The sequence below is a fragment of the Idiotropiscis lumnitzeri genome, chromosome 21 (assembly GCF_059441095.1).
Source record: "Idiotropiscis lumnitzeri isolate Australia: NSW breed Sydney's pygmy pipehorse chromosome 21, RoL_Ilum_1.0, whole genome shotgun sequence".
Lineage (NCBI taxonomy): Eukaryota > Metazoa > Chordata > Actinopteri > Syngnathiformes > Syngnathidae > Idiotropiscis > Idiotropiscis lumnitzeri.
In genome coordinates this window covers 7,848,333-7,864,210 of record NC_142411.1, presented here as the reverse complement: position 1 = coordinate 7,864,210, position 15,878 = coordinate 7,848,333, and the positions used below count along the sequence as shown (strand labels likewise).

General features: G+C 39.3%; 1 long non-coding RNA gene across 1 annotated transcript; it reads right to left on the bottom strand.

Moving 5' to 3' along the window:
* Positions 1–181: 181 nt before the first annotated feature.
* Positions 182–14,350, bottom strand: LOC148316815 (uncharacterized). The gene is made up of 3 exons (XR_015840142.1): positions 14,207–14,350; positions 4,272–4,406; positions 182–1,172 (listed from the first exon to the last, which is right to left on the bottom strand). It is a non-coding gene; the product is annotated as an uncharacterized LOC148316815 (long non-coding RNA).
* Positions 14,351–15,878: the final 1,528 nt, after the last annotated feature.

The following is a 15,878-nucleotide window of genomic DNA, read 5'->3' as shown; positions in this document are numbered from 1 at the left end:
GAGTGTAAAAAGTTGCATGAACTCATGAACCGATTGAGGACATGCACAAAAAAAAATTATGAGTTAAATAATTTTTTTTCCCCAATCGACAGATACAGTGGAAGTGGAATTCCTTAAAATTGTCTTTCTAGTTTCTAAGTCAATCATTGTTACTATATGTTATATATGTTTGGGTTTTTTTTCCATTCAAATTTTACATCCATCCAATGTCAAAGGTATAAACTGCATGGACAACAAATAAGTGTATGTGATTAATAGTAAAAGTTCACCCCTGAAATAAAACTAACTATCTAGCAGATGCAGTACTGTGCCAAAGTCAAGGGCTACCATTAAATTTATTGTTTTAGCAATAATCAGTCCAGGGTGTACAACACCCCTCACACCGTCAGTTGGGATCGACTAAAATTTATACACGATTCTGAATTTGACGGCTACACCAGTTTGTCAGTCTGCATCTGGAAGTCCCACAGGATGTTGGCCTGGTTGCTCTCTCCCGTCTTTGTTGGTGTGTGGCATCTTGATTCTTTGACCTTAGGTGCATATTTGGCAGGGATGTTCCCGGACACTATTCCTGTGACCCGGTTGCAGTATGTCACTTCATGTATGCCTTGCCAACCAGAATCTCACATCCTACCGTGATATACTGCAACATTTCTGGGGCTTCTTGTCGACCCAGGACTCTATAGATCTTGCGTTTCCGGCCTGTTCTTGAGCTGCCATGATAGTGACTCCATGCTGTCTTTTAGTCCAACTTTTTTTCCAGTCTCTGGTATGTTTTCTCAACGACAGCTACTTCTTCAATTATTTGGTGGTACATGCGAAACAGGGGCTTGTCTTTCCATGACAGTCCATCTGGCTCCTTCGCCTTAATGGGTTTTTGTTACTTCCATTCAATAAGCAAGTCAAATCTTCTGATGAATTCTGGAAGGCCTGTAGTTTCGTCCTGGGTAGTGCCTGTTACACTCACTAGTCAATAGAACCATTCTTTTCGCTTTGAGTTCAGCCTCAGGATTCTAGATTTGGGGTGGAACCCTATAGGTATGCATCCATGGGCTGGACCTTGAAATGCAATTCAACTAATTTCAGTTAACTTTTATTCCACTCGGAAGAAGAACTCAGTTTAGATTTCTAAATCACTCGGACTCTTCCTCGATGAGCTCAGTCTTGTCACACTGCATTAGGGGAGGAAGGAAAAGATTTCCACATTGAGAAACAAGGACTTGCGTGGGGGACAACATACAAACCTACAACAAATATGTCGCTGCTCTCATACCTGTTAAGAAAAACAATATCCGAGAATGAATAATAAAAGCCCTGGCAGGTTTTTGCCCAGTTGATCAGCCTTGTATTGATCTTTGAACGTGGACTGGCTGTCATGTCCTCTTCTGTCGCTTGCTTGGCACCATAACAAATGTGTCGTCAATTGCTCTGAAGTCAGCCTGTCTTCTAAATGAATGGTTATGATAACACCGCATGAAAAAAATCAATTTGGAGAGGGGAGCCAGAAGAGAAGAAATGAGAGGATGGGGGAGGCTCTTGTGTGAGCATGGCGGAGTCATAGGTTGAGCTCGCGTGAGTATGTGGAGAATGGATCTCCATGATCTACCATTGCTCATTCTCCCTATTAAAGTAGGGACACCATGTTATCGATGAATTATTTAAACATATCAAGCCCAACATGCCTTTTATGTGTGTTATTACAAGCTCCTTAGATCGTAATTGTTAAATGAATGAAAGTGTTGTTTAATCAAACTTCAATTAGCCAATTCAACAAATGCTGAACATGAATCATTGGCAACTGAAAAAGAGGAAAGATGAACAAACTGTAGCTAATGCCGTACAACAATTTGGAATGTCCTGAAGAAGAAATAAATGCCAAATGGCTAAATCAAGTAAAACAACCGAAGTTGACAACAAACATTGTGAGGGCGCGGATTGTTTTCATCATATTGAAAATCTAATGCATTTGACATAAATGGGGCGGATTCGGAATCGGCACCAAAAAAAAAATATATATATATATATTGTTGACTTTCCAAGCAAACTGCTGGCTCCGTTTTCCCATTTTGAAAAGACTGAAGAGAGAGTCCAATTTTGGGAGGGTAAGCCTTTGAAGTCGACGAGGGACATGTGCGAGTGAGTGAGTGAGAGAGGCGTCAGGGGGAAGTGAGAGGACGGAGAGATCGGTGCCTCGGCTCGCGGTCAGCGAGCGAAACCCAAGCAAGTGGAGGAAAAGCTTAGCTGCGGTATTATCAAGCCTGCAGCAGACACTGTTCTCTCTCTCTGCCGACTTACTGTATTTCATCCGTAATTAGACTTCACGGGGTAGGTGGGATGCCGCAGGAGAACAGAATAGAGGTGAACTGTGAAAGAGTGACTGAGCAAATATGAGAAAGAAATCCACAAAAAGTGTGGCCTCACTGCCACTCTTTTATTGTCGTTCTTAAAAGATTATAAATGTAAATGTCCTGTACGTAAAAAGTTAAATACAACTGAACTGTACTTGCGTCTTTCCCGCTCCAAATGAAACCGAATTCTTCGCGGTTATATTTCCTCACGGCGTTGAGATTGATGATTAAACGGAGCTACCAAACTGTTCGCACCTGGGATCGGCGCCACTTGCATCCGCTTCGGTTTTCGTGCTTGCGGGTCCCCTGGGAGCCTCCAGCACTCCAGCTCAGGGGGGACGGACAGATGATGGGGAGAGGAAGCCTACCAGATGCCGCCGGAACTGCAACACTTTCTACGGCTTTCTAATACTACATCACATGCTTGTTTAATTTTTTTTCTCTCCCTTCATTATCTTGTTATAGTACAATGACAAAAAAGGGATTTCTGATTCTGATTCTAATTGATTCTGTTTCATGTTTTGATGCATTCGAAATGGACGGATGTTACAGCGATTTGACTAGGAGGACACACTTAGAGTGTAATAGGTGTAATACAAGTTCTATTTTGGTAGACTGCTCAGATTTTAAATGCAAATGTTTCATCCCACAACGGCGCAAACGCCCCATTACGGCCAAATTAAGCAAACTACCAAAGAAAAGAAAATGGCATCCAGAGCACAGTTAGACTGCACTTTGTGCGTGATTTGGTTTCCAAAGTGTTTCTAGCTCCACTTTATCGCAAAAGTATCGATATCCAGCTTCATCACGGAAGCTGCACTTGCTTAAAATCCCATTGAAAAAAACCCCAATCACTTTCAAATCCGAGCTTTAGCAGGGGCCATGAACGATGAACCGCAATGCACTTTACATACCATTATTTAAGAGTTATGACCATTTAGAACTAACAAAGCGGTTAAGTCGCACAAATAAATCCCGGCTCATTATTCAGCAAAACAGTAGGTCACTCTGCTTATCTAAAAATGCGTAGCAATTCATTTAGGTTTTATAAGGTGCGGATCATATAATTAAGAACTAATTAATAAACCATGAATAATTATTTCCACAAGTGTAATGAAGGATCGTAGAAAATACGCCTAAAATAAATAAATAAAATACGTCGAGGTTTAAAAAGAGAAGAGGATGAGGAGATGGAGCCAAGCTGCATGAGTTCATGTGGGGGAGGGTGTTGCAGAAGTAACAGCCTTGCAGTGACTCAGCACTAAAAGAAAAATCTCTCCCTCTCTCTCTCCCTCTCTCTCTCTCTCTCTCTCTCCCTCCCTCTCCCTCTCCCTCTCCCTCTCCCTCTCTCTCCCTCTCTCTCTCCCTCTCTCTCTCCCTCTCCCTCTCTCTCCCTCTCTCTCTCTCCCTCTCTCTCTCTCTCTCTCTCTCCCTCTCTCTCTCGTCAGTGTACCATCAAAAAATATTTTAATGGGAAATTCTGTGGTCGGAGGACACAAACTGTTGAAAAGCCTTTGTTAGGTTAGCTAAAATGGAGCAATTAAAAAAAAAAAATCTTAAAAATAACCTGTAACATGGCAGACTTAAAATGCAAACACATGTTTTCATTCCCACCTATTAAAATTTTGTTTTTGCTATTTTTCAATATGTACTTCAGGATGTTCGTGTCACAATAAATGTAAATTATTTTAGTCATTTTCTCAAACTACTTTTTATTTCTTAATTCTGTTAATTTACTGTCTTCAATTCCTTTACTTTTGTATATTTTCTAAATATGTGAAGCACATTGAGTTACCTTCTGTATGAAATGCGCAATATAAATAAAGCTCCCTCTCCAGTAAATTCAACTATGCAAGCCAAAACAAACTATTTTCTCGATGACAGTTGAGAACTGAGTTTGAACGAGAAAATATTGAAAAATACCTGCGTTTGTCTGTAGGCAGCCCAAACTCTGTGTCTCTCCATCCATCCCGTCACAACTGTGCACGTCACCTTTCATTCACCTGCAGGCCAATTGTGTTGTTTAGTCTTGTCAGGGTGAAGTGTGCGCCAACGAACCTGAGCAAAGACATGCATTAGGAATAGCTTTGAGGAGAGTGCGGCCCACTTAAAAGATTCACGGCGATAATTGCGGCAATGATAGATCCATATTGAGTGGTGACATTGACGAGTGCGCGAATGAAGGGGAACACTGATCCACACGGACATGCGGCGCTACACCTCAAACTCCTTTTGTCTCTCCTTTCCTTCCTTGTCTTTTCCAATTTCTCTCCCTCTGCTCATTTGCATGCATTCCCATTTTTTCCTTTCACTCCCTCTTTGGTTCACTTTGCACACGAGTGACTCGATAGCAATTGGAGAACGTGAACCTCGGAACCTTGGCCGCAGCTTTTATAAATAGGCCGGAAGTAAACATCTGAGCCCAGCTAAGAAGTGAAGAACAGAGCAGGTGGGGGGAACCGTATGATGTTTTGTAAGTCGTCATGCTGAGCGACCGATTGAGTGAGCAAAGTAACTCGGGTAACACACACACAGGTAACGCCTAATGTTGTTTCATATGTAGCAGCGAGCAAACTGAAGAGAAGTTGTGGCGGTGCACTGGCCCAGAATCTAACATCCCTCCTGGCCAACGCGCATTACTGCTGACTGAGCTCAAAATGTGCATACTCTCCAGCTCCCATATGTGCACACACGCGTGGATAAAATTGTTCATAAACATGTGTCTGTTTCAATGTTTGAGCAGCTGAGATTCGCCTGCCGCATGACTAGAATAAAGCATCCTCCTAATTTATAAACGCAAATAAATTGAGTGGAGTTTATTTTCATGCTAGGAGCAATACAGTAGAACCTTCGAAAAAAAAAAACACGACATGACTCAGTGGTAGAGCGGTCGTCTCTGACCAAGTGCCTTTGAGCACGATATTGATGCTGTTTGCTAACATTATTAGGAAAGCTTACACAGTTGACGGGTTGAAATTATGGACGTAGATCAGCGATGAGCAAAAACAATGATAATAAATATTTTGTATTGCGGGTACTGATACTTATATTGTATATACTCGAGTACGTGACTAGCTATTTAGAGGTAGCGCGAGATACAATATTTTTTGTATTTAACATGTAAACGATGCCAAATGATGGAATTGACTGCTGCTTTTTACCATTATTTTTTTTTTAGAATATTTTATTTTTTTTTTTTTCTGTTCATATTTGAAATAAACTCCAGTGAATCGTTTGCCTGCTTGTCTGACGATCCAGCTTATCTATTCATCGTATTTCGCAAATTAGTGACGTCATTAGATTGGATCTGAATTTCGCCAACATGGTCCAATCGTAGACTACAACCTTCTTTTATTAATATTTTTATTTGCGTGTATTTTGGTATTTATGGTAACCCTGTCTCTGCGCAAAACATAGCATCGATTAGTCATGCCTAGAGAGCGGAGCGTGGGAATGACATGCAAAACAGGCGACTGTGACTATCTCATGTGAGCAGAGTTTAATAAGCGTGTGTGAGTCTGTAACAGATGCCAGCTCGCACTGTGCAAAAGTACATTAGTCAAAGCTGACTCCTCGAAAGCCAGAGTAGCGGGAGTAACGGGTTAGCAGCCCAAGCTTTTAGTCTGCTGTTCAGCGCACTTGACTCCCGACTCAGGGAAGAGTGGTGACGTGGGTTTGAGCCTCAGGCAGGACTGCGCTGGATAACCTCCGTCACGCATGCGCTCGAACATAGAATGAATTTCCACATTTTTGTGTGACGTGAGTGACTTAGATGTGCTACGCTATAAATAATAATTCATATTATCAATATTTCATATTTTTCTCTGTAGAAAAAGTCTTTCATAAGCAAATGTAAAAAAAAGATAAGAAAATTTTTCATTTCAAATTTATTTATTTTTTAAACTATATCAGGAAATAAAATGTCCATATCACACAGCACTGTATAGAAAAACATCTTCTGGATCGAAATCAGTCAATATTTTGCATTTTAGGAAAAAAGTGTGATCTATCGGTGACATCATTGATCGGATTGGTGATAAAAGACATTACAGCAAACATTGTGTACTGGCATCGTGTATATGTGAGCGCGAAAGCTAATCTATTTATAGCCTTGTCACCTGTCGTGTGAGTGATAAAAAGTTACTGGTAAACCGTTCCACTTAGCCGAGTATGTGTTTATATAATTTTAACATTACTTTCATTTAAAATAGCTTTCATCACTCACAAAAATTAAGTGAACTTCCGGCCACGTCCATTCGGTCCATTCACAGATGCAACCAGGTGCCGAGTGTGTTGTTTGAACTATGACAGAAATAGCTCCGTTGCTGACAAGGCGCGCTATACTTTTGCTAAACGAGGATATGAAATATTTTGCAGGCATACCGAGCATGAGTTGAGCTATTAGGGCAACGCGATTACGTGTAAAATCAAAACAGATTGCATAGATAGGAGCGAATCTGCACAACTATACCAAAAGCCAAACGGTTTAGAGAATGTGCTACTTTGTTACATAAACAGCACATTCACGCCAATTAAATGATAAGGAATCGAGCACAATTAAGAATGCCCATCCCTCGTCCCCACTGGAGTGCGCAGTTGTGTAGAAATTGAATGCATCACAAAGAAATATCGCTTGCTTCATTTTGAACACCACAGCCAGCCATAACCACCATCATGACATTTAAAAAATATATACACTCCAAATCTATTTTTCTTTTTTTGTTCTCCCCCATCCAACCTCAAGTCCTTTCTGACCCTTTCATCTCCTTCATCATGGATGAAGCCCCAGGTAAAAGATCAACACTCCTGTCCTCCAAACTCCCCTTCCCCACAACTCCTATTTTCTTATCTTATATCCCGGTCCCCCTTTATATAATATAACCTTCCTCCTTTCTCCTATACCTTTAATCTTCAAGCTTTTTCTCTTTTAGCCATTTCATCAGATTGTACTTCATCTATATATCACATAGTCCTCCCTGTTTTTCTGGTGTGTGTGTGTGTACGTGTGTATATATGTGTGTGTGGCGCACCACGATGCGCATGTAAATGTTTCACCTCCGCAGATCGAAAGCTAGAGCGCCTCCCAATGTATTGCACCTGCCTGTTGCTATGGAAACTGGGGATCCTCAGTGCGTCACCTGTGCCCATGTTTGGTTTGGTTTCCGGCTGCCGTCTATCAGCCTCACACTCACGCTCGCTCGCTGCCCTACGCGCACACAGTCACTCCAGATCAGCGAACGGCTATACATCCTGAATAAATGAGCATTCCCACATGTGAACACTAAACAGAATGATTTGTTGCGCGCACATATTTACATGAACATTAATTATCAGACTGACCTTATTTAGAGAAAATCATATCCGTAATGATGTTGTTTACATGAGTTCATTGGGAAATATTATATTACAGTCCTATGTACAGGTTACATAAAGCAGTGTTCCCCCAAATTTTTTCAGTTCGTATCAGTCCATAACTTATGATCACCGCCAATCAGGATTGCTTGTTAGGTGCATATTGTGCAGCGTGGGCTTCGTACTAGGTCTGATTTTTACTCATTTTGCTAGCTTGTGGATTTAATATTCGCGTATTGCGACCGAGACAATTAGCATCTTGAGAAGCATCATTTAAGCATCAGTAAAATATTTTTTCAGCATTAAATAATAAATAATCCCGCAATGTTTTTTTTTTTTTTTTTTTAATTTATTTTAATTTAGTTTTTTTATTCTGATCTTTGCATCCCGGTCCAAAGTGCCCCACGGACTGGTCAATTCGGTCAACTAAAATTACATTGCAGTTGTTCAGGAATCAGATAACGACCAACCATGATTCCGCTTCTGAAAACAGGAAAGATGTTTTCCAAAACGTAATACCATGATTCTTGACCAGTTAGCATAGCACCTAACACAGCTAGCATGTAAATTCAGGCAAAAACGCAGATATTAGTTTTGACTTGCAATCCTGTGACTGTAATTACAGTAATAATAAAAAATAATCGTCAAATACATTTGAATGTTTTTTTCACTGTGAAGGATTTAGTGTAGCAATATTTTATGAAGATGCTTTTAGAAGGCTTTAGCATCTGTAAAAGGAAAAATATCAGAGGTGGGCACTTCATCCTTTTTTGCGGGTCGTCCCCCCGCCCTACGGCCGCAATTTGTGTAGCCTTCTGGCCTCAACCCTCTGGCATTATTCATGAAAATTGTTGCCCCACCCGATGCCGTGACTTCAATCGAGCCCCATTTCCTTTTCTTTCTTTTTTTTTTTTTTCCACATTTCACTGTCATATGAAAAGTACCCGCAGATATTCTGCGAGACAACTTTCAAGGTTGCCAGAGCCGCTTTGGTGACACCAGCCAGACAACACAGTCCTGAAGGTAAATACAAATAGAGGGTGCGAGAAGGCCAGCAGGACAAGAGCGACAGAGACATTTGGGTCTATCGGTGTCAGACTGTGAAATCTACTGCAGCGCAACAACTGGCTGATCCTCACACACGCCAAACCAACACATCAATCCAGCGGGTTAGCAGCATAACAACTAAGCTGCGGGCCATGCAGCAGCTTCCTCAATTTGGAATAATACACCAAGCACTAGCCCATTACCTCCTTTGACTCCTACATCGTCCCTAATAACCAGGGAATAAAAGCTCAGCCACCGTGGCTTTCCATTACCCTGCAGCTTATGTCTACTCTCTTTGTGCGATAACATCAGGAACAAGTGAACAAAGCAGTTAACCTAAAGACACCTCACATATTAAAAAGAGAATGCAATGCATTCTTAATTGCACGTTTGTAATGATGAGTTCTAAAAAGTTACAATATCGCATCATTATACATGACATGATATGGATGGTTGCAAACAGTTATATTGGACATTGTGGATGCTTCACATAATCCAGAAATTTTGGACTTAATTACTGTTTAATTACTGTTTTATTGTGCTATAAAAATGCTGGCAGGAGTCGTCAAGTAGTCAGTGTCACCCTAGGGCTGTCAAAATTAAAGCATTAACTCAGGTGATTAATCCAAAGATTTTTAATTTTTTAACTCAGTTAAATATTTTGACTGTTAATTCAGTTTGATTTACTTCAAAAATGATTTGCAAATATTGGGCTTTGCAAACCAACACTGCGGGAGTGCGGCGCTTGTGTGCAGTTGTGAGAAATGTTTCGAAGAAAAATGCCTGTAAAGATGTCTCCATTTAGATCGTATTCAAGAATCAAAGAAAGTGATTAGAACAGTCTTTGAATTAAATATACTTCTTATTGGGTGATTTAGCTTCAATTCAACTAAGATATTATTCAAGTAAATATCTGTTACAAGCTTCGAAAAAAATTGTAGTTTAAAAACGTGATTAATCGCAATTAACCATGGAATTTTTTTGTGATTGGTTAAAAAAATTAATCACTTGACAGCACTAATATATATAATAAAAAAAAAATATATAATAAAAAAAAAATATATGTAATAATATATGTAATAAAAAATATATAATAAAAAATATATAATAAAAAAAAAAAAATATATATATATATATATATATATATATGTTTTTTACTTTAACGTTTTTTGTTTTTTTGGAAAGTGTTCTGTTGTCAAGGTATATTTTTGTAATTTTTCTAAGTGACTTTCTGTTTCCTCTTCTTTGCTTTTGAAAATTGTTAACTGTTATTTTTGTAAATACTTGTAGGTTTCGCTTGTGTGAAAGCACATTGAGTTGCCTTGTGTATGAAATGCGCTAGAAAAATAAAACAGCCTTGCCCTTTGTACATGTTCAAGATAAAATATATACCACACTGTACAGACTGTTTTTGCTTGGATGCATGCATGCACTGTGCTATTTCTGTTGCCTTTTCTTGCAAGGAGGCAGCACCGAGTGTGGCATTTTAGACTAATGGCATCCCCCAGGTTTTCAGGATCTGTGCTCGCTACACTAATGAGCAGTTTTGGGGCAGAGGAGACTACACATCCGAAAAATTAGAGCGAGGAATGAATTCAGTCGGTCTAGCTCAGTTAGACTGCACACTGTAGTGTTGATTAATTACCGTCGATGTCTGTTTAGTTGTTGAACACATGTAAAACCATTGGAGGTGAACACATTGAGACGAAATGTATTCATGCCAAAATGTCTCAAATCTAGTATTTATAAAGGAAGTGCAGGCAGCTGTAATGTATCCAGTGAAATATTTATTGCATCTGTTTTTGGACGCAGGAATTGGTCTGCTCATCTGAGCCAAGACACGGCCGCCCGTATTTACCACCCGGTGTTATTGGTCTCACTATGAAATTCAAATCGATATTCTCATAATAAAAGTCTCAGACCTGCAGCAAATTGCAATCTGTAGCATGGGAAGCTAAAGAAATCTATGAAGGTGCCAAGGCCGCTCTAATGAATGATGAATCACTGCACAAAAAACAAACACAAAGTCACACACACGCACTGTTGCGTCACATACAGTCAGTCAGGCTGCTATGAAACAAAATTCCCTCATGGATGGATGGCAAAGCAAAATCTATACCAATCCACAATGCAAGCAAGGGGCAAACATTCAAGCTTCATATATTACGTGACCATTCAAATAAAATGTCACGATATGCGATTTTGACCAAATCATTTTGTTGACCTTTTGGATTTGCTTTGTGTTTGGATCTGATTTGTTTTTTTGTCTCATGCTATCTTCCCCTGTGACTTGTTTGCGCCTTTCCTGTCTGTCAATTATTTCTGTCTCCATCTGGTTTCGTCATTCCTGCTCTCTGTGTATCAGCCAATCAGCTCTCGCCATCTGTGTGTGCCTTGGTCGCATCTGTATGTATTTAGTTCCCAATTTCTGTTCACTCGTTCATGGTACATTGTTAAATTGCATAAACTGGATTACTCTAATGCACTTTATTTTGGAGTCAGCCAATCCTCCATCAAGCGTCTCCAGTTGGTCCAAAATACTGCTGCTCACCTCTTGACTGGTACTCGTAAGAGGGAGCATAATAACTCCTACTCTGGCTCCCTGTACATTTTAGAGTTCTTTTTAAGATTCTATTATTTGTTTTTAAATCTTTAAATGGTCTCGTCCCACCTAAAACTCAGAGCTGGGAGTAGATGCTACTAGACGGACCGAGGACTAAGCAAAGGCTCAGAAAGGCCCGAGCCTTTTCCGTTGCAGGTCCCGCTCTTTGGAAATGACGTCCCGCTAAATGTGAGACAAGCCCCCCTCGCTTCTCTTCTTTAAAACGTATTTTTATTCTTGGGCTTTTGACTCAGCATAAGACTTATTTTAGGTCTTACTGTGTCTGTGCTTTTTGTTTTATTGGTTTTTGTATGACTTTTGCTCCATGTACAGCACTTTGTCTTAAAGTGCTTTAGAAATATAATCGAGTTGATTGTCGGTTTTCTGTGAAGCACAACACAGTTTAATTGTCTCCTATATTAAACATCGCAATCCAAATTAGTCAATTTATTGTCTTTTACATCCTCACGCGTGAACTCAATGTTTTTCGTCCACTTGGTTTAATGTGCTTGGTGACAGAATTACATGCAACGCATTTACTCAAGTACAAGCTGATGTGTTGTTCATTTAAACAAATAAAGACCTCGCTTTAATTAGATGCCTTTCCTTCCCCTCAGGAAAATTACAAGGTAGCTGTAATTACCTTTTCACCAGGTGGTACAGCTCAGTTCAGTAGCCTACCTGCTGTATAGCGTGATTTGGTTGGCATTTCCAATTAGGTGCACTGGCAGGACACTGATAACTGCATGAGTGTCATGTTTTGGTGTTCTCTGTCTGATTTGTGGGATTATTCCAGTCCCTGATCTTGGTGGATGGGCAAAGCCTCCAGCGCATACCTACCTGCTTGGCATTCCAAACAGCTCGATTAGAGGTGCTGGAGAAGGCTGTTTCCCTAATTTGATCATGTGCTTGATTTTTTTCCCGCCATGTAACATTGTTTCACATCCTCACATGGAAGTAACTCTGCTTTTTGTAATTGTAGTCTAGATTACATCTGTTAGTCTCCCGTATGTTGCTAAAGCAACCTGAAATTGTTTGTCCTTCCTTCCTTCCTTCCTTCCTTCGTCCCTCGTTTGGTTATTTACATTTATCCTTGCTTATGTTCTCATGCTCCCTTGGTTGAATAAAATATTGTATTCACTCAAAGTTCTACGCACGCAATCGTGACGATGAGCTCCCTAAAGATCGTGACATTGCAGCAGCAGGATCGCTAGAAAAATCTTGTAAATTGCGCTTTTTTAAGTGTGGATTAAAAAATGTATATTTTTTTGCTACAAACCAACAAGTGAGAAAAAATATTAAAACATGACAAATTACAAATCTGAAATTTCTCATGGATGGCAAACTTAAAATGTGTTTTAAGTGCTTTTAGCTTTCTGTGACTGTATGAAATAACTTCGCCCTTACCAGCTATCACATTTGACTGTGCAGAAACATAACAATAGGACTCGTGAATAGAAAAAGTAAATTCTGATTTGTATCAACGAAGGCCTAATTCAAAATAAATGAAGCCTGACCGTTTCGCAGTAAACAGCCTTGAGGAAATAGAACTGCACATCATTATAAGAGCTAACAGTATATAACCGATATATTGCAAGAAAGCAGACAGGTAAATTGTGAACAGCATAACACACACATTGTGTGTCGATGCGCACCAGATTCAGTTAGTGGTTTCGGGGATGGAATGCTGAGTAAGCGGCGCGGGGCGAGTGCTGGGAGACTGCAGTGCTTTTAGCAGCAACACACACTGAAGGGCGCTCACACTGATACTCAGCAGCAGGGGGGGGGGGGGAGAACACAAGACAAGAGAGGAAGATGCGGTCTCATTTTTAACACAACATGAGCACCCACTCGTCCAGATAAACATCACAGTCACGGAATCTTTTCACAAAATCAGGCAGACCTACATTTGGTGTTGACATATTTGGATATATGGACATGCCGGTACAATTACGACACACACACTGCATGGCTGTGTAAGTCCAAGGCCACGCCCTGACAGACACACTGCGTCACGGCCAGCCACAGGCCCAGCAATCTCATTCTGACCTGTGCGCTACAAAAGCCCTCACGCTCCCCACCCGCCCACTTCTCCATCCCCACCATTTCCACTGAGTCACCTTCCGCTGCTTCATCATTGCCCCCCCCCCACACATCCATCTCCTCCTCTCGTGTCCTGTCCACTTCTTGTCATCGTCCCCCCCCGACGAATTTTCATACCTGTCATCAATGATATTGCGAGGATGTATCTTTTTTAAAAAAGCCACGGGGTTGTATCACACAACCTCAAAGCAAACCAACGCCCCTCACTCTAGATTTGATTATATAACTGCATCCCCATGGACCTTGAGGACAATCTAATTTTATCTGGCGATAGTGATGTGTATGGAGTTTGCATTTAACATATATATTATTTTACATTTCTAATCCTATATATATATATATATATATATAGATAGATAGATAGATAGATAGATAGATAGATAGATAGATAGATAGATAGATAGATAGATAGATAGATAGATAGATAGATAGATAGATAGATAGATAGATATAGATACATATATATAGATATATCTACATATATCTCTATATATCTATATATATCTCTATATATATCTATATATATCTCTATATATATCTCTATATATCTATATATATCTCTATATATATCTCTATATATCTCTATATATCTATATATCAATATATATATATATATGGGGGACATGGGCAACTAAGATGTCCCCCAAAAATTTATCGTAGCATTAATTTCCTTTTCCAACGGTTAAGGTCAACAAGATCCACATTCAATTTTCCAACACGCTCCCACAGACGTAAAATATTTTTTTTGTCTTACTTTTAGATGACTTTAGTCTTCATGCAACCATCGTTCCCAGGTCCATTTGCCGAGGTGTGTGTACATTAATAAGCAATGGAATTGTGAATTGTGTTGCTTGTGTGTCTTGTGTGCAAGCACAGGTTTGTCGACTCTAAAAGTTAATTATTCAAACAGACTGTCATGAATAAAAACAAAAACTAGCCTTTAAGCACAATCGACAGTTTAGCATCGAACTTTTCCTCCCAACGAGCGCACCTGTTCCAATCAACTGGGCTCGTTCATGTGCTTGCGCGCACACTAAAATGCGTGTTGGCTTGAACAAAATTTGTCCAGTAGGTGGCACAATGTCTCATTTAAATCTTGTTTCAAGAAAAAAAATAGATTCAAATACTGGCTCCAACATGGTGAGTTAGCTGTTGTGGCACGACTGTGACACATTTTATGCCTTGTATAAACATACTAATTCAAAGCTGTCAACTGTATTATTATTTGTACTATTAATCCAATATTCTTGTTCAATGCTGCTCTGCCATTTCCGTCTTTCTGTGCCAAACAACGGCAGAGCTGTCCAAGTTTTTCGCTAAATAACTGAATCCCTGACATGCTAAGTTTGTTTTGTTTATGTAGTACCCAATTACCAATTGTTTAAGTCTGTCTAAATAATACTATTGTCCAAGTACTGCACGTGTGGCGTGTTGCACTCACACAAATCAGAATCACATTTGCAAAATAATTCAAAACGTATAATATAAACATTTTATTTAAAAGGTTTAGGTAAAGACACTCCTTGTATTACAGTGGGAACACAAATTCTACAAATGAGAAAGGATTTAGTAATTTAATCAAAGGGTTAAGATAAGATACATTTATGAAAAGAAATACTTTTCCTTTTTCTGGATTGGCACTACAATTTATGTAACTATGATATGACGTGATTAGTGATAGGATTTTTTTTTTTACTTCACAGAAATAAAAAAAAAATCGATTTGTTTAAAGAATATTTGTTCAGTCCTGTGCTGTCTAACTAGTCCCTAGAGTGCCCTCTACTGACATTACAAGAGATGAATAAGCTGACTCAACAAAAATCAGCATCACCTCGAATCAAAACCTCAGCTAAGGTTAGGGAAGGAGATTTGTAAAAAATAAAAAAGAATAAAATATTCTAAACATGTTCCTGTTGGTGTAGAAACACAGTGGCAATAGTGTTACATGTGTGCTGTCTTTTTCCTGGAGCATCCAACACACTTGCTGCTTTTTTTGCCCCCTTGTTCCACATGTTTGCTTTTAAAAAAATGGCTGATATGGTAAAAATCATCCATCTTGAGTTTTACCTGCATCTCTTGGCTACTGGTGGCGTAGATGGGATTCACTTTGCTCGTCTGGAGATCTTTCACATTCCAAGTTGATGACAATATATGTATTAACATTTGTGAAACATTGAGTCCATTGAAAGTATTTGATTTGACAAAATAGTAATTATAACAACAAAATACTATTAAAGTAAATATCACCATATCAATAGGAATTTATCATTATTTTATCTGCACTTTATTGTACCTTTGTACATACTTATTTTTAATCAACTTGTACTACTTTTAAATCCCCACTTACAATTCCATGTTTTGACTAATTGTAAATATAACAATAGCTACTGTTGCTACATAATCACCTGCTATTAAAAAAAATAAAA